At 39.6% G+C, this 16821-nt stretch overlaps 1 long non-coding RNA gene across 1 annotated transcript; it reads right to left on the bottom strand.

The window, feature by feature from the left end:
- Positions 1-3272: 3272 nt before the first annotated feature.
- Positions 3273-16527, bottom strand: LOC136828851 (uncharacterized). The gene is made up of 3 exons (XR_010850240.1): positions 16372-16527; positions 12158-12298; positions 3273-7516 (listed from the first exon to the last, which is right to left on the bottom strand). It is a non-coding gene; the product is annotated as an uncharacterized lncRNA (long non-coding RNA).
- Between the last annotated feature and the right edge of the window lie 294 nt (positions 16528-16821).

The raw sequence follows: 16821 nt of genomic DNA on the forward strand, positions 1-16821 counted from the left end.
TGTATTGAGTCCGTTAATGGTGCTGATTTGTTCGAGAGGTTGAACGAAGTGCCAAAACGTGCCCTTTTGGGTATGGCGTATTTAGTCCGTTAATGGCACGGTTTCCGCCAGGTAGGGTGCCATCAGAGGCCTAAACTTTACGCCGTAGTTAGTCCGCTAAAGGCTTTCTGATGGTAGGGCGCGGCTGTAGTTAGTCTGTTAACAGCTGGGCCAAAACTGCGCTACCTGTCCCTGACCCAGGGTCACCAGTGTGAGGCTTCAAGAAAAGTCAGGAGTGAAAGACTGATTCTTTGATATTCTTGACAGGCGTTTATAAGACAAAAAGCAGACGGAAAGGTAGCGGGTGACCCAAGGGCCCCCCTGTGTCCATACACGATTTGTGTTTTCTGGCAAGTATAAAAATACGTATAACATCTGTTACATGGCATATAAAAGGTAGATATACATATCGGCAGAAAGGCCGTACAATGATGCATAAGATGAGGTACACAAAGAACCTGAAATAAAGACAGGTAAATACATGATTTGATTAAAGTACATCTGAAAAGAGAAACACAAGGAAAGAGAGGCGTGATTTGTTGCCCTTACAGTAGAAGTGTTGTTTGATGGTAGCTGGTCCACTAAAGGGCAACATTCATACATAGGGTATACAAGTGTTATTTGTATTTGGGCAGGTTTTGTTTTAGATTACAATTTGATGTTTAATTACTACCAGGGGTGTGGTCAGTTGAAAAAAGAGAAAAGTAAGTTGGGAAAGACTAGTTTTGAGTATGAAACTAAAATAGCTAAGCATAAGGATTTATGCAATAAAAATTATGATGGCACATCAGCTGGGATGGAGGCAGAGGGACCAAAAAGAATTTGGAGTAGGTCAATAGATAAGTTGAAGCTGAGGTATGTAACATTTGTAGGGGATGGCAATTCATCTGCATACAATGCGGTGATAAAACTTAATGACAGACAAGGACTGTATGGAAATAAGTCAGTTATAAAGGAAGAATGTGTAAACAATGTGACAAAAAGAGTGTATAGACATTTGATGGCCTTAGTAAATGAAACCGTGAAAGTGAAAAAAAGGATGGAAAAGTTGCTTAGTGGGAAACACCAGCTGACCCAAAAAGTGATCGAGTATATGGCTGCCATGTATTCAGTGAGTATAAAAAGGAACGAGGGAAAGGATTTGCAGACTTTACAGAAGGACATCATCTCTTGTTTCCTCCATTGTTCAAGTGTTGATGAAGACCCAAGGCACTTTTAATGTCCCAAAGGTGTAAAGTCTTGGTGCTTTTATAATAAAGCCTTAGCAAAGGGAGGGAACTGTCCATCTCACAATACGATGAAAGTAAGGTTCCAGATTCCTGACAAGCATCTCTTGAGGGTTGGTTATGCATGTACAGTATACAGAGAACTATGAAACTCCGAGTTACTGAAAAGATGCACAAGAGCTGAAACACAAAATAAGAATGAATCTCTGCATTCTAAGATTTGGGGCCACCTAACCAAGGTAAAGCTGTTTGGATTGAAAACTTGTTCTTATAGTGTGGGGCTTAGTTTGCTTCACCATAATTTTGGTTATGTCCTTGCCAACCTGCCACCAGCCCTTGGATTTGGAAGCAATGCCTTTATCATCAAATCACTAGAAGACAGGGATGCTGAGCAGAAAAGTGTGTCAGAGAGGCCTTCAAAAAGCAAAAATAAAAAGAAAGCTCATGAAAGTCTGTACCTTGCTGGAGCATTTTAGGAGTACCATCACACAATAGGAGCAGTATGATGCTGTAGAGGGAAGAGGCCCACCCCTGGTAAAAATAAAACCCTTTACAATGCCTGCTGCTTCCTCCAGGGGTGAGGGAGATGTTCTGTTGACTCCCGGCAAAGGCCATCAATGACAGAAAAACACATCAAGATTTGAGATGCTGAGAAGACCTGCAAACAAGGTAAGTAACATTCTGTTCATAACCTAATCTAATCTAACATAAGAAGTGGTACCTGCCTTGAATGCATAAATCATGTAATTTCAGACTAAAATATCAAGTACTGGGACAAACTGGAACCAGCATATGCAGTAAAGTTTGGGTGGGGGGTACCTGCTGGTTCCACCATTATCACCTAACCTGCCAATATTGTAGGCAAGACCTGCAGGGACATGACTAGCTCTGTATCACAAGCATGTTGTATGAACAAAGTCTTCAAGTAAAGAGTGCCAAGGTGGTGGTTTTGTTGGAATGACAATGCAAAAACATCCTGAACTGTCTTACACTCAACAGCACTGTGTTTAGGCTAGATAAAGCACTTGCTTGGAGTCAATATATTTTTCTTGACCTATCGAACATAATCCGAACACTAAGACACACCTCAGCAGTAAACAGGACAGCTAAAGTATCTGCACAGCTGTCTCTCTGCAGCAAGCCTTAAAACCTACTGAAGACATGCCAAAGAGCTTTAAACTCTTAAATACTGAACTTATGGTACAGAAACTTAATTCTATCAGAGGGAAACATCTCCAAGAAAAGGAAGATTACCAAAAAGGTGGGGCTAAATTGTAGCCCTTGACATGGAAGACACCTGCCTACATTTTCAAAACTACTTTCACATAAAATGGGCCTTTGCTGGTTAAGACACCTTCTCCAGTCTACCAATTACATGTTTAGCAAGTCGGTGGGGAACACAGGCCACTCATCCAAAACAATGCCTACCATCATACGAAAAGGAAGACGAATCTTTCTTAGTGACTAGACCTATGATGCAAATCCTCAAGGCAACATCACAAGCAATGTCCATGGCTATACATAGCTGTGGAAGAACCCCTGAATATTGAACACACTACTGCTACATTCAGATACAGAGATGTGTGCTTGTACATGCTATGTATAATTGAGGGACAAGATCAGACAATAAAACCAGTCTAGTTAAGTGGACCTCTTGTTCTCTGCTGCTTTCTGCAGTCATGGAGTCCCTATAAATTTTTGGACTAGGAACCATATAACCAATGAAAAAACTGTGCTCACCATAGTACAACACCAACACAGTCCTGCACATCCCTAGTTAAAATCTGTAAAGTGTATTTGATTCTCATTACCACTGTTCACAATCTCACAATTCTTAGGCATTACACTAAAATGCCAAGGACTTGAACAGCAAGTTTTGATGAAACAATGTCCATGTTCTAAACAATGCAAAACTAAGGGAGCATGAGACGGAAAATAAAATTCACCAAAACACTTCAAAAACAAACTTAAAAAATTAGAACATTGCACTTCAAACCAGTTTAAAAGTTAATAAATTATGACTGTGCACTTCAAACTAGCTTTACAGTCACTCGGGTACTTGGTGAGAATCAAAATCAATGGTATTATGGAGACTAGTTCAAAACTTAATTTGTAGCGAGTAAAAAACTTTTGGAATCTACTCGAGCAACACCCACTCTAACTGACCAACTACCTTGATGCTCTTCAAAATGCAAGATAAATACAGTACCTTAATGCATAACACTAAGAATGAGAATGGATGTCGGTTGCTGAAGTAAAGAGTATTCTAAATGACCATGCACAGAACCATAGTTCGAAATCCCTGGCTGTATAATGGAGGCCATCAATTCAAGCCACTACGTAAAAGTTGAAAGTTCTTGGAGGCTTTTGTCTGGAAGACAAGTCAACATTACTCAGCTGTACACACCAGTACCTAGTTCCTTTGCAGCAATCAATACTGAAGAAAGTTTGTAGTCAGAGAGAAGATAAACTAATTTATTGCCAGACAAAAAAACAAAAAGAGGGAACACGTAGTAATATGTTTGCTTTTCTAATTCGGCTTCATGTGGGACTGACTAATCCTCTACAGGTCTTTGTCAAAGAGTAATTGTGTATTTGTGCCTAAGGCAGAAGGGAATATCTCAAAATAGCAAGTGAATGTACAAAAGTCAGAGAAACTTGCAACTGGTCTGGGGTAGGGGTAAATACACATTGTATAATTAAGGAGCACCAAAGCCAACCTACTCGTGAAAGTGATGTACGCTCCAAAGAAAATAAGAGCGCCAACTTGATGCAGATGATTTGACCATAAAAGTGAGAGAGGGTGAAATGAAGATTGAAGTTTGATGACAGGTTATACTTCCAGACTGGTGTGATAAAAATTTATCACGTTATGGGCAGGAAAATAAAGATGAGAAAAATAAAATTTGCTGGTGCAAAGGGTACACTAGACTAGTACAATCTGACCACTGGAAAAAATTTTGCTGTTTAGAGAAAGAAGCTTTATGAAGAATAATCGGAGTAAGATAGCAAGATAGTTAGAAATGACATGAAAATTATTGGAGTTCCATAGTATGTAGATTAAATGATGAAAAGGAAATGGATATGGCTTGGACATGTCCTTTGCACAGTCCCTGGGAGCACTGTATGATAGTGTCGGCTGGTCTCGGGCACCAAAAGTTTCAAGACCCCAGCCCTATTTGGTGACTGGAGGCTGGAGATAAATGTAAATTTGTGGAACCCAAAGCACATGAAGACAAGTGGCAGAATTTCACAGAGGCCCTTTGGGTCATGCAGCGCTGGTGGTGACAATGATGATGATGATGATGAAAAAAAGCTGAACTGGGAATAGTCATCTCATTAATGTTGGATGGAGGAACTTGTGGTAGTGTTGGAGACACAATGCACTGTGAAGTTAATGGATAGAGTAATGAGAATGAAGTTAAAAAACTCATCTTACTAGGAAGGAGCTTACCCATTCAGGAAAAGCACTGTGAATGGAATGAAGATTACAGATAATGTTGGAGGCATACGATTTAGTGAAAGACTTCTTTTCATAAGAGAAATAATGGAGTTACAAAGCAGATTACAGATCTATTCAGGGTCAAATATTCATGAAGTGTGAAGATTTCAGGTTGAATGAGATAATCAAGATAGAAAAATATCAAAGAAGCTGAGACCCATAATCCAAAATTCAATGGAAGAGGCTAATTACGTACGTGTATAGTCAAAAGAATTGTTAATATGGTAAAGCAGGATGAAAGAGTCTAACACAAGAGATTGATGGAGGATGATAGAGAAGTTACAGGACAGATGAAAAAGTTGAAAGTTGAGAAAATAAAGAATAAGCTGAAAAGTCCAACGAGCAGTAACAGAACTAAGTCAGCAGCAACTCGAGATCTGCAATGTAATGCAAAGCATAAATGGCCCCAAAAAATGTAATGTTGCTAACAAAAGCCAAAAAGGAGGCCTAAAGTTCAGGAAGAATTAACAGGAGCCATGAACATTTTATAAAAGCAAGCAGCCTGAAAGGACAAACAGGAAACAAAATTACCTACACAGATATGAAGAGAAACTGTCTATGTTACAGAGGATGATTGGTTAAGCAAGGTGACTAATGCCAGTGTGAAAATATTTTAAACTTTTTAAAATATTTGAAAAAGCAAGATGAACATACAATATCTGTATTTAGCATTCCAAGGATTAATGTGACAGTATGGTCTCTAAACATACAGGAATATAAGCACTTGGACTGTGGAAATGACAAACATAAGTGATAATTCAGCAATTCATGAATTTGATTTGATCAGAATGAGAGAGATAGATCAGAGAGAGAGAGAGAGAGAGAGAGAGAGAGAGAGAGAGAGATCCAGAATGGCTTAATTGCAGTAGGCAGTGTACTATACATTGCATGGGAACTCTCTTCATACTGTACATAAACTTGGAGCATAGTCTGTAATGTATGTAATGATGAGGCTGCTTTACATTATTTAGACAAGATGGATGTGCGAGGAAGAGGTTGGTATGAAGCTGGTATGAAAATCTGACTAACTCAGGACTAGGAAAGTTCATAAAAAAACATATACTGTATCTGAATTTATATCTCAGAACTGATGAGGAACTAAAGATAAAAATAAACTGGCTATAAAAGAAGAAATTTCAGAAACAAAAAGTACAGCATGGATTACGCCATTAAGAAGGGGCTAACTTGTACACTGTCTAGTAAAGTGCCACATCTGTTCTATGTTAGCAATTAAAAGAGGCTACTCACAAGACCACCTGAGGTTAGATATACTACAACCATGAAAGGAGACAAAGGGGGGGGGGGTGAATATAATGTATAACCATTATACAGTGTAAATAATGTGCCCACCAGTTTATACTATGTATATATCAAAAACACAACCAAAATACTGAAAGCAGGCTAAATGAATGACAAAACTTAGTGTCTGCCTAAAATTAACAGAATTTCCTTTTAATAACATTGGTTTAGTAAGAGAGAGAGAGAGAGAGAGAGAGAGAGAGAGAGAGAGAGAGAGAGATTACACCAGTTATGTGTAAGGGTTCATGCAACTCCTTACTGTACTAAGCAAAATACAGAAAAGGAGGGCGGCTGAGGCATTGAACTAATGTAAGGGGGGTGGTGGTGGCCACCTGTTAAAATTAACAACTCCATTTGAAGAATCATGCAGTTATTAGTACCTCTAAAGAAAGCATCAGATGGGGCATTTCAAAAGGCAAGGGGCACAAGAAAGACTCATTAAGTTGGCAATGATACTTTATCATCTGAAGATATAGGTAAATATTGTGGCAGACATTTGAGGTAAATGTTGGTGTCCATCACAGATCCCATCATCATTAATCATAGTCATATAGTATGTGAATTCAGAGAAATGAAGCAAGGGAGGCCCCAGGAGTTCTTTTAAGTAGATGACCTGGTGTTAACAGCTGAATCAGGGAAAGTGGTCTTATGTTAGGACCACCTTCTGCAAGATGGGAGACAGAAGACAAAACAACAGGGCAATTTAGGCAGCCAATGCACAAAGTATTAAAAAATGGAGAAAACTCTTCTGACATCTAACCTCCTGAAGAAAACCTGATGTAAAAATGTGACAGATGATGTGTAAAATACCGACAATGTGGAAATTATCCCAAAGTAAACATTTATAGGATACACAAACTTGTGATCTTAGAAATGATCTGAAGTAAATCCCAACTGCAGGTTTAGAACTGGCCACACTGCATAACAGATTCTCTTTGGCATCTTTTCAGCCCCAGATGCCTTGTACTTATCAGTTCACTCTGGACTCTTCCCACTTAGCTGTCTAACTTCTCTGACTACTTTGTTCCTTTTACAATTCTTATTCAAGAACAAAGGCTGATGAGTCTAGCAATGTGACACAATGGTCTTGCTAAAATACTTTATGTACTACAATAGCGACCACCTGATTTTAAGGAAAGCTTTGGATTCAATCTCTTAGCGTAAGAGAACAATGTGTGCTTGTGGCGCATTTGTACAACAAATAAGCAATGTCCCTTTACTTCTCCAAGCAGCATAGCCCTTTAGTTGTTTTCATAAAGTTCACTGCACTGGAAGACAAAGCAAAATTCAATCCATAGCCTAATGCACAAGTCATTTATCAATCAATTTTTGTTCTATGCATTAATGAGCCACAGACGGTAACTTCAAAGTCGCTGATGACAATAATGAACAGTGCAGCATGCTGGATTCTTCATATAACCTGTACAGCATACTGGAGTCTTCATGTAACCTGTAATGACAGAAATGACACCTATAAATTCATTGTTGTAATTTGGACAACTCCATAAAACAAAATAATTACCAAAAATTGTCTTCCTTAAGTAACTCATGTTCTGACCTGAACTTTACATTTTCTGCTAATACCTATTTGAATATTAATCACTTAAGGCAAGATTAGTATGAAGACATCTCTAACACCAAATACTGTAATAAAAGGTTCAACCAATCTCCATTCATATAATACCCAAACCATCTTGTTACTCTTCTACCTAAACCAAAAAAGAATACAGTAGTTAGATAATGGAAGAGAGAATTCAGCATCATTTTTTCTCAGAGTGAGTATAATGGCCCCACTGTTCTCATTCTCAGTTTTGTTTATAATGCCAGTTTCATTCCTCCCTAAGAGGGAATAGCCATGAATGACATCACATTTCTAAAACTTAAAAGAATATATACAGACATTTAACTACATTTCTTCATCTTTACTTGATACTAAACCTTACTTTGTTTTCTATTACAGATGATCTATACAGTTTAGGCAGTCTATGGGAAATAAACATTGTGTCTTTTGTAAAGTAATAAAGAAGAATAATTTCCTTAGCATTAGCACTGCTCGAGACACCAACAAAACTCAGGAAACAAATACATGAATGGCAATGCTTAAAGGAGTACTAGGTCACACGTGTTTGTTTATGTTAAAGGCTGCTGCCAATGCTTAAAAGGTGTACTAGGTCACACATGTGTCTGGTTATACTAAAGGCTGCTGCCAATTCTAAAATTCCATAAAAAGCTACAGGTAACAAGGTAACCTCTAGTTTCTCAACCAAACTGAGGTCTTAGGCAATGAGGATGCTTGTATGGTAGAAATTTGTAGGTAACTCACTGTTATCCCATTGCGTATGACGTATTTACTTGACAGCCTTTTGGTAATTATTTTGAGTTATGTTTTTTCTTAAGACCTTAGTTCTTTCAATATTTGACAATTTTTTCCTCACTGTACTTTGTCTTTTGGTTGCCGACTTGTCTGATGGTGTCTGATGCAAGTACGTCTTCCACTCGTTATTGCAGCAAAGGCCGCAATACGAGGTTAACTTCAGCGAAATATAACTCTCATACCATTTGCACTGATTGCAGGGGTCAAGTTTGTTCTTTAACTTTAACATCTGAGGAATGCAGAGTTTGGGACCCTAAACAGTGGAAAACTTTAAGTTCTCATCTATCTACGTTAGAGAGGGATAGGAAGAGAAAGGCATCTCTTATGAATGACAATAAGGACATAGTTAGCCAGGAATCTGCTGGGTCTTTTGTCACTAATGATGTACCTATTATTTCTGCTTCTGTATTATCCCCTATTCCCAATTCTCCTGCTGTACCACCTGATCCTTCACCCAGCTCCCACACTTCTGACCCCAATGCCAATGCCAACCTAGAGTCAAGATTTGACCGTAAGTTTGAGCTGTGAATTCTATGGCCCAATTGGGGTCTTTGATTCGGGTCCTAATGGATGAAGTTAATAAGGTGGTGTTTCCAGTGCAAGTGAGTGTTAGTGGAGGAGCTAGCTGCCCATCCTGCCGCCTCTCCTAGGAAAAGGTCCCTGGCACACTCCCCTGAGCCTGGGAGAAGCCATACCAGAAGACCAAGGGAGGTCGGTGGGGTCTGCCAATTGGTAGTCAGCCCCTCAGCTGCCCCTGTTGCAAAGTCCCAGGGCACAAGAGACAGCCATTGGAAAGGTGTCTTTTTGGAGGTGCATCGTCTTTCTTCAAGTTCAGAGGCACCTAGCCCTGATGCCAGGCGCCAATGGCGCAAGAGTGATAAATCTAGGCCATTGAAAAGGCCAGCAATGGATGTATCCCGCACCCTTCAGGTGCCCAGTAAGAAGTCTCGCGCTACGACGCTCGAGGAGCCTTCATGCAGCTTTTGGGACAGTCCCAAACATTTTCCTCTAGTTTGCACAGATTCAAAACGACAAGTTTTGGTGCCTAAGCGCTCGTCTTCGGTGCATAGATGCAACCATTCTGCATCACCTATGGATGCTACAGTGTCTGAGTGCCCATTAGCGCCTGACGTGTTGGTAACGTCAGAGTGCCCAGTAGCGCCTAAGTGCCCAGTGACTTCCCAATGCCCAAGTAGCTTCTGAGAGCCCATTAGCGCCTGTTCTTTCGGAGATTTCTGAGCGCCCATTAGTGCCTGAGAGTGTAATTCTCTCCTCTAAGTGCTAGGCACCAACTCGTCTTGTCGGCTCCAAACCCTGGACTTCAGACTTTTTTTTTTCAGTAATGGACCCAGCTTTGGCTCCCATCCAGCAGAGGTTAGATGACATTTTAGGTTTTTTGAAAGAGCCTCCTTCTGCTGCTAAGCTAGCTGCAGATGTACCTCATTCTCCAGTGTCGTCCGATGAAGAGGAGTCAAATAAGGATGTGGAAGAGGATTCGACTCCTGCATATGAGGCGCTCCTTTGTTTTTTACTATGGAGTTTCCCTGCCTTTTTCTCACCAGCAGCCCCATCTTCTCCGGCATCCACCTTCTTGATGAGTAACCAACCTGCAGAACACTCCAGGCTGCCCAAGATGGTGCTCTCTACTTCTGCTGGGAAGGCACTCAGCGGAGTAGATGCTTGGCTCACGGTCAAGAGAGAGCAAGGAAAGGCTTCTTTTAGCTTTCCTCCTGCCCGTCTTTCGCATATAAGGTATTCTTCCTATGCCACTGGAGAAGCTCCTTCCCTGGGAGCTGCTGCCTCCTCCCAGGGGGGACTTCTCTGGCTTGACTGATTCCTCTTGCAGATCAGCTTTTTCATCAGCTAAAGTGATGTTTTCTTCAGCAGAGATTGATCATCTTCGAAACCTCTTCAAGGTGTTCGAAGTAATAAGATTCTTAGCTTGGTCGGTGGGTGCCTTGGCATGGAAAATACAGGACTGTTCCTCTCTCCCCGAGGACTTTTTCTCGGACGCTCTGGGTGTTCTCTCGTGCTGATAAAGGCGTTGGAGGTAGTTCTAGGGAACTAGCCTCTCTTTTTACGTTGGGTGTTTTAAAAAAGTGTGTTATGGTGTTCATATACCACCAAAGGAGTGACTACAGCACAGAAGTCTGCTCTCCTTTTTTCTCCCCCTTGGTGAAGGATTTTCTGTTCCCACAACTGTTAATGACATTGTCTCATCTACACAAAAATTTGACCCAGGACTTCCTGTCTAAGTCAGCGAGACATCCTAAGGGCCCTCCTTCGTTTAGTGGGAAGTCGGTCTCTCCTTCGTTTAGTGGGAAGTCGGCCTCTCCTCTACAGTCTCATCCCTTTCGTGGCGGGAGAACAAGATCTTCCAAACCACGTTCCAATATTGGCTTTGCGTTGTGAGCAGTTAAGAAGTCCGCATCGAGACCCTCATCAAGAAAATGAAGACCTAGTCCTCCGTGCTCCAGTGGGTGCCAGACTTCAACTATTCTGGGAAAAATGGAGCGGAACTTGTTCAACACATCCCTTATCATCCCGAAGGGGGAGGGGGGGAAGGCACACAGGAACTTGTTGGACCAATCAAGAAGCATGGCATCCGTTGCCAGTGCTTGCAGATCTGGAACTGGAGAACAGAAAACAAAACAAAGGAATCGCTACCACGAATTTCAAAATTTTAGCTGATGATTAATAGAGACTGTTAGCTATGTAATTACTTAGTAAGTTACTTATATAAAATTAGAGTTTTTTAAAAATTTGAGAATTGGGTCAACTGAAAATGATGGAATGGCCCAAGGCCACACAGGGTAACATACCTTACATACATGGGGGAATTGCTGTACCTTAAAGAGGGCTATAAAACCAGAAAAACAACAGAATATTGTATACAAACAGCTTGTGCATTAACTATTGCTGTAAGGCCTTCAAGAAATTATCACGGACAAATGACAACCATACATATGAAAGGTATTAGCAATCTAGTACTAACTACATTCAAAACCATCAACTTTTAACAACAATGGTAATTTTTCTTTGGTCTAGTTTTCCACCCCAAACTATCATTATCCCTCCACTTAAAGTGTAAGGGCCTGCTAAAACACCACTATTTTTATGTTTTAACTGAGCCAGAGCTCCTTCCGATAATGTACTGTATCTGACTATAGAGTAAACTTATCACTTGTGAAGAATGTGCACTATAATAGCAGCAGATTTCTTGTCATGAAGTGTACACATGGGAATAACTTCACAATCACACACAACACATTAAAACTACATGCCAGTAACACTTAGCCTCATGTATTGTACTGTACTTGTCCTTTTTACCTTTAATAGTTTTCAAATTTAATTTTAAAGGCTTATCCCTAGTAACTTGTACTGCAAACATTTATTGATTTGAAATATGAAAACTTTTTGCCATATGGATTTGGAAAATAAAGTTGAAGTTAATCCAGAGGTGAATGACAAGACCTTAAATTTCTGGAAACAGTACCCTATTGCAAACTTAGAGGAATGGTTCCAGCTTACATCCGTAACATGCTTGTTGAAACTAATATTTTCTGCCAAACTTGCATATGACATGCACAAAATCCAATTTCAGTAAAAAAAAAAAAAAATAAAAAAAAAGTTTTGCCTCCATTTGCTACCAAGACTTCTCATACTGCTGATTTTTTGGAAGCCATGTACACTTCAAGGCAAATTTACCATACTCACATTGTAACAGCTGTAAATTTTGTCAACATGGGCATATTTCCTTAAACTTTAGAATGGGGAACAGACATGAACAAATAGTTTGGACTCCATTCATCTAGGATCTTACACAGTCAAATATGCTGCCACAGCATGTACATGTACCTGAAATGCAAAAAGTACAATAGAAACTTTTACTAAACCAGAGCAACCTTCAAAATAAACACCTGAATGCAGATTTGAGTTCATTTTGTAATCTAAAAATAAATCCTAAGCAAGCAACTATTCATCAGTCACCAAAATAGTTTAACGAGACTATGGTCACATTCCGAGACTCTCATTGGGCTTATCCAAAGAATATGTTATGTAATGGAAATTGGGAATAAGAGCATAGTAAAACTAGAGCAGCTGGGCAGCTCATAAGTGACAGGAAGCCAAAAGGAACAAATGATATAAGTATCTGACTGACAGTGACACAGGTGGGGCATCACAAGGGATGATGCAAACAGCCTTCAGTATGATACACAGTTAATTGACTGGATAAGCACATGACGTAATTTGAAAACAATATTACCTAACCTTTTTCCTGGCTAATTAGCATAATTTAAGAGTACAGTACCCATATATTTACAAGTTTTACAATGCAAAAACTTTTGCTTATTAAAACAAGTAAAATATGTGCAGAAGTTACTTTGGCACAATTAAGTTTTCTGTACAGTGTATGATGCTGTATGAAGCTCTTGATGTGCTGTGGTACAAAACTCTCAGCTATGACTGGGCAGCACTCAGCTGCTCCCCAGATGCGGTCAAGTGAAGGTGTGTTGGCAATGCCTCCGGAACTGGACTCGGCGGTGCCAGATGCACGATCATGGCTAATTTTAACCTTAAATAAAATAAAAACTATTGAGGCTAGAGGGCTGCAATTTGGTTTGTTTGATGATTGGAGGGTGGATAATCAATATACCAATTTGCTGCCCTCTAGCCTTAGTAGTTTTTAAGATCTGAGGGTGGACAGAAAAAATGTGGATGGACAGACAACGCCATCTCAATAGTTTTCTTTTACAGAAAATTAAAAACCAAGGCTATTTCCATACCTGGCTGCTGGAAATATACTTCACTGTCATACTGCACCAAAGATATGCCCTTGTACACAGCTTTTATAACTACCACTACTGAAAATTTTTTACAGCCTACATCAAGCTATAATTATAATCTGGGATTGAAAACATGATTCCCCTTTAAGAATGTGAGATTTGAATGTTTCTGACACTCAATTTTGGTAGCAAATTAGTTGACTTACAGATGCTCGCCCCTTCCCCCAAAAATACCCTACAATTATGGTGGACCATAAGTAGAAACCTGAGATTTTGGGTGTAGGAGAAAACAATGCATGTGAAATAGAAGGATGTCTTATAACCTAATGTAGCCTATGGCACTTTAAATTAAAATAAATATGTTTGCACCTAACAACATACCAAACCTAAATTAGGATGTATTGTCCTTCTGTGGCCCTGATATAGGGTGGGGGCACTTTGCCCCATGGACCTCCACCTAGCCTGGCCTAAGGCACTGTAAATTAAATGAATTAGGTTGGGTCCTACCATGACAACACCTAACCTTAGCTAAACTAGGATGTCAGGGCCTTAATTGGCTGTCTGGACTCCCTGACCAAACCAGGGACACTAAGTCTCACTTACCCAGTGTGTGGTGTCACTTTGAAAATGTTCAATATATCTTAACTTGATCAGAAACAGAATTTGTAGAAGTATCATGGGGATGTTAGATTGCATCAATGTATTTCACCAAAGGAACCAAGACAGAACTGAAGCTGGATTTTCAAACAATGCTTAAACTCCAAAGACCCATTAAATTGGTGAAACTCATGGTTCATCCTACACCCACATTTCCTAACAAAATTAACATGACACTGAAAATGGGCTATGCTACCCATCCTTATCCACAATGCACCAGGAAAAAAAAAAAAAAAAAAAAAAAAAACCTGATCTTGGGCCCCCCTCAAATGAAAGTCAAAACACAAACAAATAACTTTGAAACAGTCCAAGATGATAACATTTCTTGTTATTAAATATCTTCATAATAGTATATTTGCCATAGACTTTTGACAGCCTTGACAATATAAAAAAAAAAATTCCAATACTGAGAACCGGTATTAAAGTAAAAACTGCTTCTCAAACTGGGGGAGAGGCATGTCACAGCTGGCCCCTACTAGCCTACCTAGACTATGTCAGTCCAGCTACCTAAGATGAGACCTATCGTTTATTATAAAACTAACCCTAATAGGATGGTGTTCAGCTCAAGGTACCTAAGATGAGACCTATAGTTTATTATAAAACTAACCCTAATATGATGGTGTTCAGCTCAAGTTATCTTGACACACTATTATCCAAAACAGTACTGACCTTTGCCAAAGCCCAGTGCTCAATGGCAGCCCACTTTATACTGCCACAGAATAGAATAGAACAGAATATAGAATTTAGGCCAAAGGTCATGAGCTGGGACCTATGAGGTCATTCAGTGCTGAAAGGGAAATGACAGTAAGGTTTGAAAGGTGTGACAGGAGGAAAACCTCACGGTTGCACTTTGAATTGCATTGAATTGAATCTAGAATTTAGGCCAAAGGCCAAGCACTGGGAGCTATGAGGCCATTCAGCGCTGAAACTGAAATTGACAGTAAAAAACGTGTGAAAGGTGTAATAGGGGGAAAACCTAGCAGTTGAACTGTGAATATTCAAATTGTTAGGAGATGGTGGAAAATAAGATGGAAAAAAAGAATATGAAAGGAGGTAGAGTAAAAGGAACGAAAGGGGTTGCAGCTAGGAGCCGAAGGCATGCTGCAAAGAACCTTAAGTAATGCCTATAGTGCACTGCATGAGGTGCACTGTCGGCACTATCCCGCTATGGGGGGGTTGCACTTTGAAACAATTGTTAGAGAGGGTGGGAGGTCAGATGGAAGAAAGAGAATATGAACGGAGGTACAGTAAAAGGAATGAAAGAAGTTGCAGCTAGGGGCCGAAGGGACGCTGCAAAGACCTTAAGTCAAATGCCTACAGTGTAACACGTGAGGTGCACTGGCGGCACTATCCCCCTACAGGATATACTGCCATAGGATACATAAGCTATGTTCTTGTTATTATTAAAACAGTTTAACCAGACTACTAAGGTGACCATCAACTCTTATAGGGCTAGCCGGTAAAAGTTCATTTCCCGTCCGAACTCCAACTCCACATGAGGGCTAGTACTAGTCCAAACAGCGATTCATCTACAATTTTGCCGTGTTTAGTCCTAGGCCCTGGGAGTCAAATGCATTTCGCCATGAGTGGTACTAGCCCCTGGGGAATCAAATGTCCCTTCAAATGCCACCAAGTGCATTTTGCAAAATTGAAACTTAGAAAAAATCTTCAATCATTTACATGTATATTTTTTATTGTGATAAATATTAGTTGGTAATTTTTCGGAAGACTCCGGCCAGCCATTTCGGAAGACTCCTTCTAGCCATTTTTGCATGAAAAACCATTTTGGGTTTTTCATACAAAAATGGCTAGGAAATGATAGGGCACTAAAAGAACCTAAAAATACCAACCTAATGTAACACAGGGTTTACTGGTTACAATTTTGCCTTATTAGCTATGGAGGGGGGTGGGGGGTGGCTGGTATTGTCTTACCTTATAAGTCGTAATATGATTAATTATTTTTTTCTATTATTAAACATTTGCGAAGGTCACGTATTGGGATGAAATTTTCTGTCTTGATGTTTTACCCAGAAAAATATAAATTATAAATTATAACGTCAGAGGTGGCTGGAGTCTTCGCAAAATAGCCTATTAGTTTGCGAGAATTATATATAAATAATTACCTAAATATTTTTTGAGGAAGATTCGAAAGATATAATAAAAAATCGCGTAGGGATGTTCGGACCGGAAACGAACATTACCCGGCTAGCCTACATAGGTAAGGCTAGCCATGTCACATGGCCGAACTGACTTGATTACAGTTAACCTAATTAAACAAGTTTAGTCGAAATAACATAACCTACATGTAGAATCCAAAGTTCCCGGTGTCCAGTATTACCTGGGGCCGAAATACCTTCAACATTTTCACCTAAATTAGGCTAACTGTGCTTTGGTGTTACTGACAACAGGCCTATCCCTAAAAATGCCTCTGTTCCTATTCACAGACAAAGCCCCTCACGAATTAACGTAATGAAACTTTTACCTTACCGGAAAACTTTGCTTTCCACTTTTAAATACATGTATGGCTGGCACATCAACAGTAGTTTGTCTTGATTATGTTGGCAACAGTACGATGGAACATCTGTCAATTAAGTGGCCATTTTACAAGGACGGGTATTTCTTTTTTCTTTCCTTCTGCGCATAAACATGGAGTGTTCAATGTTGCCATTTGGGAATTTTTATTTTCTATTTCACTAAAAGCATATGCTTATGCTTGTTTGAAAGAACCTACTAGCGTGCCGTGAATTAAAGATACATCTAGGTTACAATTCAATATATATTTTATATTTTTCCATAAGTCTGATGTAAATTTACAACAGACTGCAACGTATTCTTAAACGAGTGGCTTTAAAAGTCAAAATTAAATGTAATTAAAAGTATCAAGACATACACATTCATTTATTAAAAAAAAGCATAAGAAACTAAAAAAATAAACGA

The sequence above is a fragment of the Macrobrachium rosenbergii genome, chromosome 43 (genome assembly GCF_040412425.1).
Source record: "Macrobrachium rosenbergii isolate ZJJX-2024 chromosome 43, ASM4041242v1, whole genome shotgun sequence".
NCBI classification, from domain to species: domain Eukaryota; kingdom Metazoa; phylum Arthropoda; class Malacostraca; order Decapoda; family Palaemonidae; genus Macrobrachium; species Macrobrachium rosenbergii.